The sequence below is a fragment of the Lemur catta genome, chromosome 1 (assembly GCF_020740605.2).
Source record: "Lemur catta isolate mLemCat1 chromosome 1, mLemCat1.pri, whole genome shotgun sequence".
In the NCBI taxonomy this organism is placed as follows: Eukaryota; Metazoa; Chordata; class Mammalia; order Primates; family Lemuridae; genus Lemur; species Lemur catta.
In genome coordinates, this window is record NC_059128.1 from 27,691,479 (window position 1) to 27,707,045 (window position 15,567).

Sequence of the window (15,567 nt, forward strand, 5' to 3'; positions counted from 1 at the left end):
TTCTCCTCCTGCTGATGATTAACGGCCTTCAGCTTCAAGGAAATGAAGGCATCTTTGGCTACCTCAAAGGAGATCTTCCCACTCTGCCTTCTCCTACTGGACGGCTGGGCCACTTGCTTTCTGCAAGCCTCCTCGATCCCAATGTTAGAACTACAGAGCAGGATTCTGAAAGAGACTTGGGGGAGTCCCTCAAATGCTAGACTGATACAGCAAGTCCTCAGGAACAGAAAAATGAAGGAACAATTACCCTGAAACATTTATTTCCCAACAGACTCAATATCAAAATTATCAGATAACAGATACAGCGGAGTGACAGTTCCATCTTCTTAAGTAACTACGCCTCCTATGCCCCGTATTCTATACAGGATCCTGTGTTCTCCTCATGGTCAAACATACTCAAGAAGTATATTTTTTATTGTTATTTTACAAATGAGTAAATTGAGGCTCCAAAACACAATTAACAATGTGTGTAAATGCTTATTGTGCTACCTTAAGAGCAAATAATAGCAGTTCTCTGTCTGGGCTTTGGGCTAGCCAGATCTCCGTGAATGCAACACAAGGGCCTTGGGCACATCCAAAGGAGTGCCACCACTAGCTCCCATTCACACGGGAGACCCTCAACTCAGAAAGCTTTGAGTAATACACACTTCCACCTGGGCAAGAAAATAGCCTCTCAGGTAGGGCAGATACTAGTGAATAAGGGAATATGTACTACTGTACTATGCAAAAATTTAAAGGTAACCTTTCCCTTTGATGGTTTTACCAAACCATTTAGAGAAGCCAGACAGCTAGCCTCCACAATAACTCATTTTAATAGCCTGAATTAAATGAGCACCTACTTTGTTCATATTCAAATATTTACACATTTTTTCAAAGTCTACATACATAAAAATGGGTGTTCTTTGTATACTATGTTTCTGACACCTAAGTAGAAGGAAAAGATTAGGTTTCTGTCCAAAAAGTAGCCATGTAAGGATGACCAAACATTCTCACTGGGGTATTTTAGTCAACCAGAATCTCCTGGATATCGAATACACTCACTCCATATTAGCAGAGGGAAGTGGTGAAGCACAACACCCTTTGCTGTTAAGAGGCCTAGGACTGATTTCTGATGCTGCCACTTATTAGCTTTGTGGGCTTATGCAGGTTAATCTGTTTCTCTAAGTCTTGAGTTTCCTCAATTATAAAATGGAGACCTATCTTATACAATGGTGGTGGGCCTCTAACAAGCATTGTTCTGCCTTTTTCTTGGTGGGAAGGGGACAGTGGGGAGGTGCCACTGCTTGCTTTACCTGCTGCTTTAGTAATTGGGGTAATTAATAGTGAACTCCCCTCCCCCACTTTTGAAATATACGTATGTAGTAGAAAATAAATTGCTTCTTAGAAAGTCCCAGGGGAGGCAACAGTCAAGTATTCGGTAAGCTTTGTGGTTTGTAATATCTCAAGCAAATACTTCTAGTTATTTAATGTAACTCAATAGGTTTAATGTTCATTTTAACTGCCCACTTGTAAGTATTTTTGCTTTCCTTGCAGTTTGAAGAACTGAGTTTCATGACTGGTTTTTACTCTTACTACATACCTAAGGGTTCCAAATTCTAGATGATTGTTTTCTTTTATCTGAACTACTTCAGAAAGATGTTCCCATGGAGAAAACTGATATTTATTCAACCAATGCTCACCAAACATCTATTGGCAGGTACATTGCTGGGCACTGGGTAGATGGATGCAAAGAAAAATGAAACAGGGTTTTTGCCCTCAAGAAACTTACCCTCTAGTTTTCAGTGTCGTCACCAGAGCAGCAGAGTCAGCATCATCTGGGGACTTGTCAGCAATATAAAATCCCAGGCTCTAGCCCAGAAAGAATGAATCAGAGATTCTGGGAGTGACCCCCAGCCATCTATGTTTGAATAAGACTTCTTCAAACAAAGATCATTCTCATCAAATGTCAAAGCAACAAATATTTCATTAGCTTATTGAGCTAAATTTAAAAGTGTCATTTGTCCTTTGAGGAAACAGAGGCCCAGAGGCCAAAAACCACACAAGAAGTTGGTGAAGGAATTGCAACCAGAACTTAGGTCTCCCATCCTGAATGGCCAATGCTTTTTCTACTTCTTTTCTGATGCTTTAATCTCTAAATCTGTTGGGGAGCCCCAAGTATTTCTGGCCCAAAGTAAAAACATTGGTTTTCAAAGAGAAAGAGAGAACCTACTCTCTTTGAAAACAAAGACAACTAACAAAAATTAAAAGCTGATCTATCGAAAATGATCCAGTAAGCAAGCAGTAATTTTCCAAACCTTTAACACATCTCCAAATTGTATTAATATTTATAGGATTTAAAAATTTGGAGGGGGAGAGGGAGAAAGGGTAGAAATATAATGAATAATGCAACCAGAATAAAATCTGGAAGAACATACAGTTTGAAGAAATGTTCATAGTGGTTCACCCTCCATGGGAGATTATGAATAATCTTTCTTTTATTCTCTGTATTTTCCTGAATTTTTCTCAATAGCTAAATATAACTTTTATAATCAGGGAAAAAGTAAAACTGTTTTTTCAAACATTATATCCATATCACCCAACCTGAAGGTTTATTTTGTAATTCTATTTCTTTCCATACAGCAGGATATTGTGTGTATAGTAATTATTTATATCATGCCTTATGTTACAATGAGGAAGAAATTCAGTAAATATATTCCTTCCAGCTGGCACTGAAAATGAAGAGGTCAAATGCTTTCCTAGGTTCAAAGCACTATCAGTTAAGTCAAGCTAACTGTGAAGCTAAAGAAAAAATTAATCCCAGTATTGAGATCTCTGAGAACATCCCTTTTGAAAAACGTTTATGTGACACACAACTCCTTACTCATTCTCCCTGATGTTTAACCCCTGGCACAAAACAGAATGTTCAGCAATTCCTGGCATAGTCTTAGGAGTTCAGGGGATAAAATGCATGGGAGAAGATCAGAGAGATAAAAAACAGAAGGATACTAATAAAATTCCATCCCTGTGGACAATGAGACATTCAAAATTACTGGCAACTTTCATTGACCAAAATGCCCTTAAATTTTTTTTTCTTTCTCAAGAAATGTTTGCTGACTTAAAAAAATATCTATGTTGGATATCTTATTCCACAGGCCAAAAATAAATAAATAATTAAAATGGGCTCCTTTAAAGAGACATTTCTGTCACAAAAGCACTGTTGTAATGTTTCACGTGATAAGACAAATTTGTTGCTTCAAAGAAACACTAGCTTTGTTTTACCGAAACTGTCAGCAATATAAATTCAGTGAATGTTAACTGAAATTTCTTCAAGGAAACCGGAAGTAAAGTTAAGGACCAATGGAATGAATATAAAAAAGCAAACACCAGTCGCTCTCCCCTTCATCACAATACCTCCCAATAGTTGATATTTCTAGAATTTGTAGACTCTTTCAGGAAAGGACAAGTTGTTGGGAATAGACTTTCTATATATAGTTTATAATACATGAAATTACCATATTTTCACAACAATTTAGCCCAAGAGTCGTACAGTGTCAGAGAACTCAAAAAAGAATTTATCATCTTGACTTTCCCTATTCAGCATGCAAGCTTTGGTTTACAAAGGTGTCTCTCCAAAAAGTCTAAAATTTCCCTCAGTCCTCTACTTTTCTTGACAAGGGTAGTCTCACTCATTGCAAAATTAATAAATTAAGAATAAGAATAAAGAATACACAACTCACAGAAAGTTTCCCACCAACAGCCCAGTTCCCAGGCCACATAACCACCCATTTGCCTATGAAAATTGACCTGTAAGAGCCTTGTTGTTAACACATTAAGGTAAAACTAACAGTTTCCTTTTAGTCTAACACTTTTTCACAAACACCACACACACAAACTTGTAGCTCATTCTCAAACTCCATTCTGATACTTACAAGCCTAGCTCTTATTCTTCCATCTCGCGCCACCTCTGAAGAAAAAAGATCCTGATTATTTTTGCAGTTTTACTTTGGGGCTGCTAAAAGGTACTGATTAGAACAGGTCTGAGCTGCAGATCCAACCCCTAAGCATCGATAAATACTGAGAGAACAATTCTAAGCCAACAAGACCCAAAATATCTTCAATTTGTAGCACAGAAATGCCACTGGTCTCAACAAGAGAGAAAGAAAATAACGTTCCTACTCCATCAAATTTAAAAAAAAAAAATGAAATACAGCGGCTTTCATTCTGACCAAAATTAAATTTTCTGGGTCACTTTCCCTGTCTCATTGGGCCACTTTTTACGCAGTCTGACAGGGACTGTAAACACTGTCTCTTCACTGTCCTCGCCGACCAGTTTGCTTGGCATCCTCCTAGAGTGAATACCGACGTCTCCTTTCCTACAGCAGTTCCGCAATGACAGACCTCACTACCCGCTCCGGCCCTCCACACCTCACCACAGAGACGCACTTTCTTTTCTTCCAGACCACACATGGGCGAGCTTATTCAGAGAAAAAGTTAATGAACGTCTGCTTTGGAGGTAAAGCTGCCCTACCTGTGATCACAAAACGGGAAGGCCGTTAGTGTCTAAAAGCACCTTCCTCTGCACTGTCGTCCCAGTCGGTGAGCGCCTCACACCCAGAAACCCAGAACATGATTTATATGCAGACCTGCACCCATCCCACACAAGTCCACACGCCAGCTTGCCTAACCACTTATGTAAGCTCGTGCTCCTACAGTCCCAAACTGCAGACACACACACACCGGCACCTGTCACGCATCTTAAATGGACAAGCACCCACACCCCGGGGAAGAAACAAACACAAATGAATGGGGTGGGGGGGCTGTTTTAAACCACCCTCACCCCCATTTGTTTCTTGCCCATTTTTGTCACAACTACAATTACCTTAGCAACCAAAGAATTGCCTTGACTCTCCCTCCGGCTTCTGAATTTCTCCTAAAGCCAAGCTCGCGCCAGGTTCATGATAAAGCTAGAGAAGCCCCGGGAGCCGGGGACCCGCAGCCTCTTGGGGCGGAGGGGAAGTCGAGTCCGTCTCCGCCGGGCTCTCCAGCGTCTCGCCTCCCTCCTCTTTCCGAGTTTCCGTGGTGGCGAGCGCAGGGGCTCAGCGAGCGGAGAGCGAAGCCCGGGGCCCGCGAGGAGGCGCGGCAGGTCGCATGGTGCCGGGGCGCGGGGCGCTCGGGGTGTCTCCAGCGCGCTCCCGGGCGCTCGCCCCTCGCCCGCCTCTGCACGCCCCGCGCCGGCAGGGTGCGCGGAGGTCGGTCCGCCCCCTCGGCGCCCGCAGGCTCCCGCGGCTGGGGGAAGCCGGCGCCCGGGCGGAGCTCTGGCCGCCGAGCAGGGCCGAGCGCGACGAGCTGCCCCAACTCGCGAAGCCGCTCAGCTCCGCGGCCCGCGAGCTACTGCAGCGGCGCCCGCTGTCGGGTGCCCGGCGGAGCTGCAGCCCCGCGCCCCGCGCACCTGGGCGCCGGCACCTGGGCCCGGGCCGCGCCGCGCAGGGAGGGGCCGGCGGCCGGGGCGGGGCCGGGCACCTGAGCGCGTCCCAAGGGCGCAGCCGCCCGGCTTACCTGTTCCAGCGCCGCGGCAGGTGGAGACCGCGATTTGCCCGAGGAAGAGAAAGCCCAGAAATTCCTGGCACTTGAGCAGCCGCCGAGAAAACTGGGAGACTGACTCAACCAGGCGGAGGCTCCTTTCGTCAATTCTCAGCTGGCCCCGTCTGGAAACTTTAGTGGCGTCAAGGTTATCTTAGGAAGTCCTGGCCCGGGGTGCTGTGTGCCCGGTAGCTTTAGAATCCCTCACTGACGTGTAGCTGGCGCCCTCTAAATTAAAACGGGACACCGCGATCGTCAGTGACATTGTTCCTAACCTCGTCATTTTTATTTATTCAGCACGTACACCACACGCTGTATTTGGAGTGTTGTGTGATTATTCTTATCTGGAACACTACAAAAGAACTTACAATAAAAAGTAATTATCAAATATTCTTGGAAGAAGAAAAAAAGTTTCAGAAAATGAGAAAAAGTAACTTGAGCGGATACCTTTCTTTTAATGTGGGACTTTTGAAATTTGATGGTTAAAGATTTAGGAAGCTGCAGGTGGGGAAAGGACAAGATTGTTGGTGCTGGATAGTAACCATGGGATTTGTGTGCAATATCAGTGTTACCTATATCAAGAATAAATTTGAGATTTATTCTTGAATTGTATTATGTCACCAGGAAAAAAACTTGAACTAAAATGCCTAAATGCCTGGCCTCTCTTCCTTCATGTGGGTCCAGAAGTTGAAATTTAAAGTCTCCTTCCCAAAATGCACCTTTTCCCACCACTCTACATTGATTAATGGATATATTCATTCTTTCACTCAATGAACAATAATTAGCACCTGCCATGTGTTAGACCCTCTGCTAGCATTAGAAGCAGGTAATAAAAGAAGCAGTCTCTGTCCTCAAGCCTCTTGGTCTAATGGAACAATAAATAAATAAGCAGATAAATGTGTTAAGGTAGGCTTAGTACACAAAAGAGGTGCCAGGGAAACCTGGAGGAAAGCCACACCCAAGCTAGTGAGTAAAATAGAATTTCAATAGATGTCTCAGTTATTCATTAAAGTTGAAATATAAGATTCCTTCCGCAGGTTCAACATTTGGCTTAAGCGTGTTATGGAGCTGTCTGCAGCTGTTTGTAACACTTAGAGAATCGGCTTACTAAGAGAAAGGGGATGATTGGAGCTTCTGCTTTGAGGAGCTCTGCATTTCTGAAACCAGCAGTTCCTTGAGGGCCAGGCAAGGGTATGAGGGAACCACCACATGGAAGTATGAGCAACAGGCTCCAGGCTCATCTGAAGAAAGGCCTTACTGCGTACTTCTCTTAAAAAAATTATATACATAAAATCAGATGTTTATATATATATTTATATTGATACATTTTATGTATCATATAGGATTTCTGATATACCTATACATTATGATTTCTTATATATATAAAATGTCTGATTTCATATGTATGTATGTATAGATATGTGTGGTATATTTATTTACATTTTTATATATAGTGATAAAATGACCAATTTTATACAGACAGGACACACTTTTTGCTGGCATGGCCAAGAGATTGGCTTCCATACTCAGCGGGGAATTGAGCAAACAAGTAAATATATTCAGGATATTGGAAGCCAGGTTTCTCACTGTTGATGAAGGGAATTACAAATATACAGAGGGATTAAAGTCCAGTGATGTGCCTTGAAGTTGAAGGTGATGGTGTAAAATACTTTTTTAACTTAGAAAGATGATAGATAGATAGAAAAAAATGTAAGGGTATGTGTGTGTGTGTTTGTGTGTGTGTGTGTGTGTGTGTGTGTGTTGATATATTTCCTAGTTCTGTCTACTGAGAAGGCCTAAAAGCAACGGCACCTCAGTAGCAATGAACACACCTAACACTCAGACCTTGGTTTCTAAATACCATCCTCTACTAAAAGGATCCATGGCACCTTCATATAGTGTATAATGCTAGAATAATTTGTTGTGCAAGAAATAAGAAAGTACTAAAACAATTATGGAGACATGTCAAAAGAATATAGGAGTCAGCTTGAAGAGGTTCCCACTGGCCAAATCTAGGAAAATTTAAGGATCAAAATAATTAATGACAGAAACAAATTGTAACCCTTTGAGTAAAGTAAGAATCCATAGTCCATGAAGAAAGAAGGGAGGAAGGGAGGAAAGGAGGAAAGGAAGAAAGGAAGAAAAGAAAGAAGAAAGGAAAAAAGAAAGAGAAAGAAAGAAAAGAGGAAAAGAAAGGAAGGGAAGGGAAGAAAGAAAAGGGAACTCTATAGTAGAATGTAACTAACAGATGAAGAAGGAAAGATAGGATTAGAAACACCATTTGGCAACCACCATCATAATAATTGATTCAGGCCAGAATCATCAATGGATGCTAAAATTGGTGGGTAAAAGTTTGATGATGAACAGGATATTTACATAGTCTCAAAGTATGTTTCTAAAAATACTTACTAATATATTTTTAATTATTAATAAGTACAGAATACTTATTAATTAACATTGCAGCTGTAATACTTGGGAGATAGTCATCTTAATCAACTGGTAAAATTTTGTATAAATAAAAAACAGTGATGGGAAAAAATCAACCTTGTGCTCCCTCCTGATACAATATGCTGAGAATGCAGCATCACTTCTAATGCATAAATATGTAAGTTATGGTGAAACATCAGACACATGCAAGTTGAGGGAAAATCAAGTAACTGGCCTATACTCTTTAAAAATGTCAAGACTATGAAAATAAAAAATGTTTCAGATTGAAAGAGACTAAAAGAGATGAGACAACTAAATGCAGCAGGTGATCTTGAATGGGATCCAAGACCTATAAATGACATTAATAGCATAATCAGTGGATTATGTGGATTAGATGGATTAAATTGAATCAGTGTAATTTTCCTGATGTTGAGACTAAACTCTAGTTATATGGAAGAGTGTTCTTGTTTTTAGGAAGTATATGCTGAAGTATGAAGCCATAAAAGAGTATTAACATTTGCAACTTACTCTCAGATGGTTCAGAAATGTTAACAGGTGAACGAAGGGTAGTAGGTAGCTCTTCAAACCATTTTTACAACTTTTTTATAATTTAAAATGATTTCAAAATAAAATATTTTAAAAATACATTAAGATGTAATTGCTATCCTTACCAAATAAAAAAAATCATCTTTACTTTTCAAGTGTTCACCATGGATTTCCTTTAAGAATCAACGCACTGTTAGCTGTACCAAAAATAGGATTTTATCTACTACTTTGTGAATATATACAATAATGTGATTCAGCCCAACATTTCATTAATCCACTTATTTATTAAGGTCATGCTGCATGCAAGGATCTTTCCTGAAACTCATCCAAAGGATAAAATCAAATACATGTATAGGTAAAATCCTGAACCTTTTGATTACTTCATTATCAAGTGAGGAGTTGCAGGAACGTGTGTAATAGAATTGATTGTGGTGTGGCTCTCAAACCAGGTGACAAATTGAAAAGAAGAATGAAAATGAGTTGGCAATTTAGTTTCAGTAACTGCATTGACAGGCCAAGGTAGAAAAATATTGTGCCAGTGCATTTAGTGCATGTATTTATGGCAGTGGATTTGGAGAGAATAACGAGTTTTGGACCCATACAGCTCATTGTCCAGGTCAGTGCATTTGTGACATTTGACAGCTGATGCTACTTTTCCTGAAACCCCCACATTTTCTTTTCCCCAACTCTTAAGTGTACTGAGAGCTAAGGACTGTTTTCCTTGCATTTTGGCACTAAAAGGAGGAAAGATTCTGGGTCACTTTTGCCTCATGTGAAGTACTGAAAGAACACAAATGTCCTGATTAGATACTTTAAAAAAGAGTCTTTTCGAAGGGTGGCTCAAAGGCACAGCATCAGTATCACCTGGGTTACTTATTAAAAGTTAGCAATAAAGATTCTTAAACCCCATCTCAGACCTGCTAAGTCAAAATGTCTAGTGCTGGAACCCAGGAACCTACTTTTAAATAAGAGTTTGTGAACCACAGCCTATGGGATGCTTCCTTCATAGAATGCCCAGCATTTCTGTCACCACAAGTCACATAATCTCCTTCTCAGGAGGGGTCTATGGCAAGCAAGCTGTTATTATAGAGTGAAGTGGATTCTTTTTCTCTTTCCAGAATCAGCGCTTGATCTATGGTTTTAAAAACTATGTGTCCAGGAATGAACATGTTTATATCATGGTGCTAGAATGGTTATATTTTGAGACTCAGAAATAATGTTATGTCAGAGTGAAATGCATATTTACGAAGTCTCAATGCTTCATAATTAAGATGCAGGGATATGTATATATACAACCAATTTACATGGGAGAAAATTTATATCACCAATAACAAGTTTTTAAAAACCTATGCCAGGCCCAAAATAACCATGGGATGCTGTTCACACCAATTGTTTGAACCAAGCTTTTTCACCTAGGCACTTCCTAGACACTATTGCATGCACTGCCTTCCAGAATCTTACAGTCAGAATTGTCACAGAACAGGACAGAACAGCATGTATGATATGACTTGAAGGGTGGACAGGTCCCCTTAACCAAAAATATCTGTACCTCACCCCCACCTCTATCTCCCTCCTGCTAGATGCTGGGATTCCCCTAGTTGATTATAATCAGTGACAGGTATATTTGATCAGGATCATGGTTAATAGGCAGGGAATGTACTTCAACAAGCAGAATCCCTTATTGAGTCAAAATATGTCAACTATAAAACCTTTCAAAAGTCCTAGTCATATATGACCACAGGTAGCCAAAAAAACTAAGGACACTAAAATTGAATGCATAACACCCTGTACAACATGAGAAAGCTTTCTTCTTAACGAAAACCACATATCAATTAATTTAAATCCTTTTGTAGTATTTAAGAACCAGAGCTCAGATCACAGAGTATTCTTACCCCTCTTCCAAGTACTGTGTTTGCCAACTTTTCACTGATATTCTAAAGAATATATAATATAATGAAATTTGTGATATAATTTGAGATCAGAAAGTATGATACTTCCAACTTAGTTTTTCTTTCTCCAGATTACTTTGGCTATTCCAGGTCTTTTGTGCTTCTATATGAATTTCAGAATTCTTTTTCTATTTCTGTAGAAAAATACCATTGGAGACTTTGGGCAATATGGACACTTTAACAATATTAATTCATCCAATTCATGAACATGAGATATCTTTCCTTTTATCTGTGCCTTCTGCAACATATTTTATTAATGTTTTACGGTTTTCAGAGTACAGATCCCTCACTCCCTTGGTTAAATTTGTTCCTAAGTATTTTATTCTTTTTGATGCTATCATAAATGGAATTGTTTTATTGATTTATATTTCGGATAGATTGTCATTGGTGTAAAGAAATGCAAATGATTTTTGTGTGTGGATTTTGTAAGCTATAGTAATCAAAACAATATTTCTGGCATAAAAACAGACACATAGACCAATGGAATAGAATAGAAAGCCCAAAAATAAACCTAATAATATACAGTCAACTAATTTTTGAAAAGGGCACCAAGAAAACACAAGGGGAAAGTAAAGTCCCTTAAATAAATAGTACTGGGGAAAACTGGATAACCACATGCAAAAGAATGAAATAGGACCCTTATCTTACACCATAGACAAAAATCAAATGAAAATGGATTAAAGACCTAAACGTAAAACCTGAAACTATAAAACCCCAAAGAAAACAAAGGGGAAAAGGTCCTTGACATTGGCCTAGGCAATAATTTTTTTGGCTATCACACCAAAAGCTCAGGCAACAAAAGCAAAAACAAACAACTGGGACTATATCAAAAGGAAAAGCTTCTCCTCAGCAAAGGAAACAATCAATAGAGTACAGCCTGTGAAACAGGAGAAAATATTTGCAAACCTTATATCTGATAAGGGGTTATAATATCCAAAATATGTGAGGAACTCAAACAACTCAATATCCAGAAAACAAATAACATGAATAGAAAATGAGCAAAGGACCTAAATAGACATTTTTCTAAAGAAGACATAAAAATGGTCAACTAGTATATAAAAAAAAAGCTCAGCATCACTAATCATCAGAGAAACGCATATCAAAATTTACAGTGAGGTACTACTTCACGCCTTTAGAATGGCTATCACCAAAAAGACAAAAAATAAAAAGCATTAGCAAGGATGTGGCAAAAAGGGAACACTTGTACATTGTTGATGGGAATGTAAATTGGTACAGCCATTATGCAAAACAGTATAAAGGTTCCCCCCAAAATTAAAAATAGAACTATCATATGACCCAGCAATCCCTCTATTGGTTTATACCCAAAGGAAATAAAATTAATGTTGACGAAATATCTGCACTCTTATGTTCATTGCAGCATTAATTCACAATAGTCAAGATATGGAAACAACTTAAGTGTCCATCAATGGATGAATGGATAAATAAAATGTGATTATATATGTGTGTGTGTGTGTGTGTGTGTGTGTGTGTATACACACATACATACATACATACATACATACAATGAATATTATTCAGCCTTTAAAAAGGAGATTCTGTCATTTATGATAACACGGATGAGAAGGGACGACATTATATGCTAAGTAAAATAAACCAGACACAGAAAGAAAAATACTGCATGATCTCACATATATGTGGAATCTAAAAAAATGTCAAATATATAGAAATAGAAAGAATAACAGTGGTTATCAGAGGTGAGAAAGGAGGATGGAAATGGGAGATATAAGTCAAAGGGTACAAAATTGCAGTTATGTAGGATAAATAAATCTACAAATCCAATGTGCAGCATGAGGACTATAGTTAATATTATTGTATTGTACACTGGAAATTTGTTAAGAGAGTAGATTTTAGGTGCTCTAACCACACACAGAAAAAAAGGTAACTATGGTAAGTGATGGATATACCAGTTTTGACTGTAGTGATCATTTTACTATGTGTATATATATATCAAAACATCTTGTACATTTGAAACGAACAAAAAAATTTTTAATTAAAAAAATAGAAATTTGTACCATTTGTCCAAACAAAAGCCTGGACAGATTACCCTGTTTTCCAAGACAACAGAACTATACCCTATATAGAAAATGAAGGTTTCCTTTGTCCCTTCTCACACCATCATCCAAGACCCAAGAGTAATTTTCTCTTTAATTTGTAGACCATTTTCATTGCCCCAAAAATATTCCCTCATTTCCCTATGGATTCAATCACCTCCCTCTACCCCCAGGCCCTGTGACTACTAATTCGTTTTCTGTCCCAGTGGTTTTGCCTTTTCTAGAATGTCACGTAAATAGGACCATACACCGTGTGGTCTTTTGTGTCAGGCTTCTTTTACCTGACATGTCTTTTAGATTCATCCATGATGTTGCATGTATCAGCAGTATATTCATTTTTATTGATGAGTAGTGTTTCATTGTATGAATATATGACAATTTAAAAAATATAGAGACAAGGTCTTGCTATGTTTCCCAGGCTGGATTTGAACTCTTGGGCTCAAGGGATCCTCCAGCCTCAGCCACCTGAGAGGCTGGGATTATAGGCATACACCACTGCACTGGCTCTACCACAATTTTTTTTATCCATACCAGACATCTTTTGATAAGTGTCACACTTCTGATGTGCTCTACCCCTAGGAAGCCAAGCTCTGTTTGAATTTTACCTATACATAGAACATATAAATAGACTCTCTAACACCCACTGTTTATTGTCTACCAAACCCATTCCCTATCCCATCTCCATCCCTGACCTTCCTCTACTCACTTCTTTGCTGATTTCTCTTCTTTCTGGCAGCCATGATGCAGAGAAGAATTCGTAATCTGGCCTCCACCAGAGTGGAGCTTCACTAGACTAAGCTAATCATAGCAGTTCCATTTCTGTGGCCATGGTGTAGAATTATGACCAATAAGACTTGGTGGGAAGTCTGCTGGGAGCTTCTGGAAAAAGGCAACTTAGCTCTTAGTCCTTACTCTCCTGATCTCTTTCGTCTCCATAATCTGCTGATTGTGAGATCAGAAACTTACTCACATAGGAGCCCACACACAGCAGGTAAGCTCTAGCAAGGTTGTCAGTGGGCTTTCTGAAATGGAATTTTTGAGAGCTATAGAGTCCAGGTTCCATCACATTGGCCTTTGTGGCAAACAAACAAAAAAAGCATGGTACAGTCTACAAAATACCTAGCCAGTACTGTTTAAGACTGGCAAGGTCATGATTTAAAAAAAAGAAATGAGAAACTAACACAGACTGAAGGAAGCTAAGGAGACATGATAACTAAATGCAATGTGGGATCCTGGATTGGATCCAGAAGATAAAAAGGACATTAGCGGGAAAACTGGTAATATTTACATGAAGTCTGTAGTTTAGTTAACAGTGTTGAACCTGTGTTAATTTCTTGGCCAAAGCCATGGTTTTGTAAGATGCTAACATTAGGGATCATGAAGGGCCTCACAGGCAGTGATGAAGACTTTGGACATTATTTGAAGTATGAGGGAAAGCTGTTGGGGGGCTTTAAGCAGAAGACTAAAGCAATCATATGTATTATTCCAATTCTAACTGCTGTGTTTAGAACCGACGACAGGGGAGAGGAGAGCAAGGATTGTGGCTGTTATAGTAATCCAACATGGCAAGACAGGACGGTGTTTTGTCTTGGCTTTCAGTGCCACAGGAGAAAGTAATGAGCAATGCTTGAGTTCAGAATAAAATTTAGTTGATAAAACTTGTAGATGGATTGAATGAGGATTGTTAAGAGAAAGAGGGGAGTTAATTATTTTAACCTTAAAAACTTCAGAAAATGATAGTACCACTGACCAAGGTGAGGGACAATGAGATGGAGCAGGTTTGCTGGAGAACAGCACTGGGTCTGGGGCCTTGCTAGGTCTATTGGGAGGTTGTATTTCATTACTTTGGGAGAGATCAGGACTAGGGATGTAAAAGAATAAAATTTAAACCCACAGAACTTAGAGAATTTCTTGTGGCAGCAACACTGTCTACAGAGAGCAAAACAAGGTGAAAAAGCTTGGGAGAATCCTCCAAGCATGTAATATGTGTTAAATCACACACACACACAGATATCCTGATACAAGCCCATGGGCCTTCCCCTTCCACTTAAAACCACTGCTCTAGGCCCTTCTATGAGGCATTCAGCAGCGGCATCAGGAACTGATGCCTTTTGTGAAAAAAAAATTTATATCTGTATAACTGAAACTTTGTACCTTTAGCCAATACATACCCATTTTCCCCACCCCCTATCCCCTGGCAACCATCATTCTACTCTCTGCTTCTCTTGAGTTTGACATTTTTAGAACCCACATATAAGTGAGATCATGCAGTATTTTTCTTTTTGTGTCATGCTTATTTCACTGAGCATAATTACCACCAGGTTCAACCACATTGTGCTGCAAATCTCCTTTTTTAAGGCCAGATAATATTCCTTTGTGTATATATACCATAATGCTTTATCTATTTATCCATCTATGGACACTTAGGTTGATTACATATCTTGGCTATTGTAAATAATGCTGCAATACACATGGGAGTTCAGATATCTCTTCAAAATAAAGATTTTATCTCCTTTAGATATAAATCCAATAATAGGATTGCTGGGTCCTGTGGTAGTTCTATTTTGTATTTTTTGAGGAACCACCATATGGTTTGCCACAATGGCTGTACTACGCTACATTCCTGTGAACAGTGTGCAAGAGTTTCCTTCTCTCTATGTCCTTGCCAACACTTGTTATGTCTTTTTGATGATAACCATTCTAACTGATGTGAGGTGATCTCTCATTGTGGTTTTGATTTCCATTTTTCTGATTTATGATGCTAAGCACTTTTTCATATACTTCTAGGCCATTTTTGTATCTTCTTTTGAGAAATGTCTATTCAGGTCCTTTGCTTATTTTTTCAGTCACATTATTTATTTTCTTGCCATTGAGTTCCTCATATATTTTGGATATTAAGCCCTTATCAGATATATGATTTGCAAGTATTTTCTCCCATTCCGTAGCTTCTTCTCCTTACTCTGTTGATGTTTCCTTTGCCAGACAGAAGCTTTTTAGTTTGACGCAATCCCATT

General features: G+C 39.1%; 1 protein-coding gene across 6 annotated transcripts in view; it reads right to left on the reverse strand.

The window, feature by feature from the left end:
* RGS6 (regulator of G protein signaling 6) overlaps positions 1-5,702 on the reverse strand; it is a 537,898-nt gene extending 532,196 nt beyond the window's left edge. For 3 of the 6 annotated variants that reach the window (XM_045564571.1, XM_045564589.1, XM_045564556.1), the window contains exon 1: positions 5,536-5,702. The gene's annotated coding sequence lies outside the window, so the exon portion shown is untranslated. Of the gene's footprint in view, positions 1-4,858; positions 5,340-5,535 lie in introns of those variants that run through there. The other 3 variants (XM_045564581.1, XM_045564597.1, XM_045564563.1) reach the window with 2 other exon arrangements.
* Between the last annotated feature and the right edge of the window lie 9,865 nt (positions 5,703-15,567).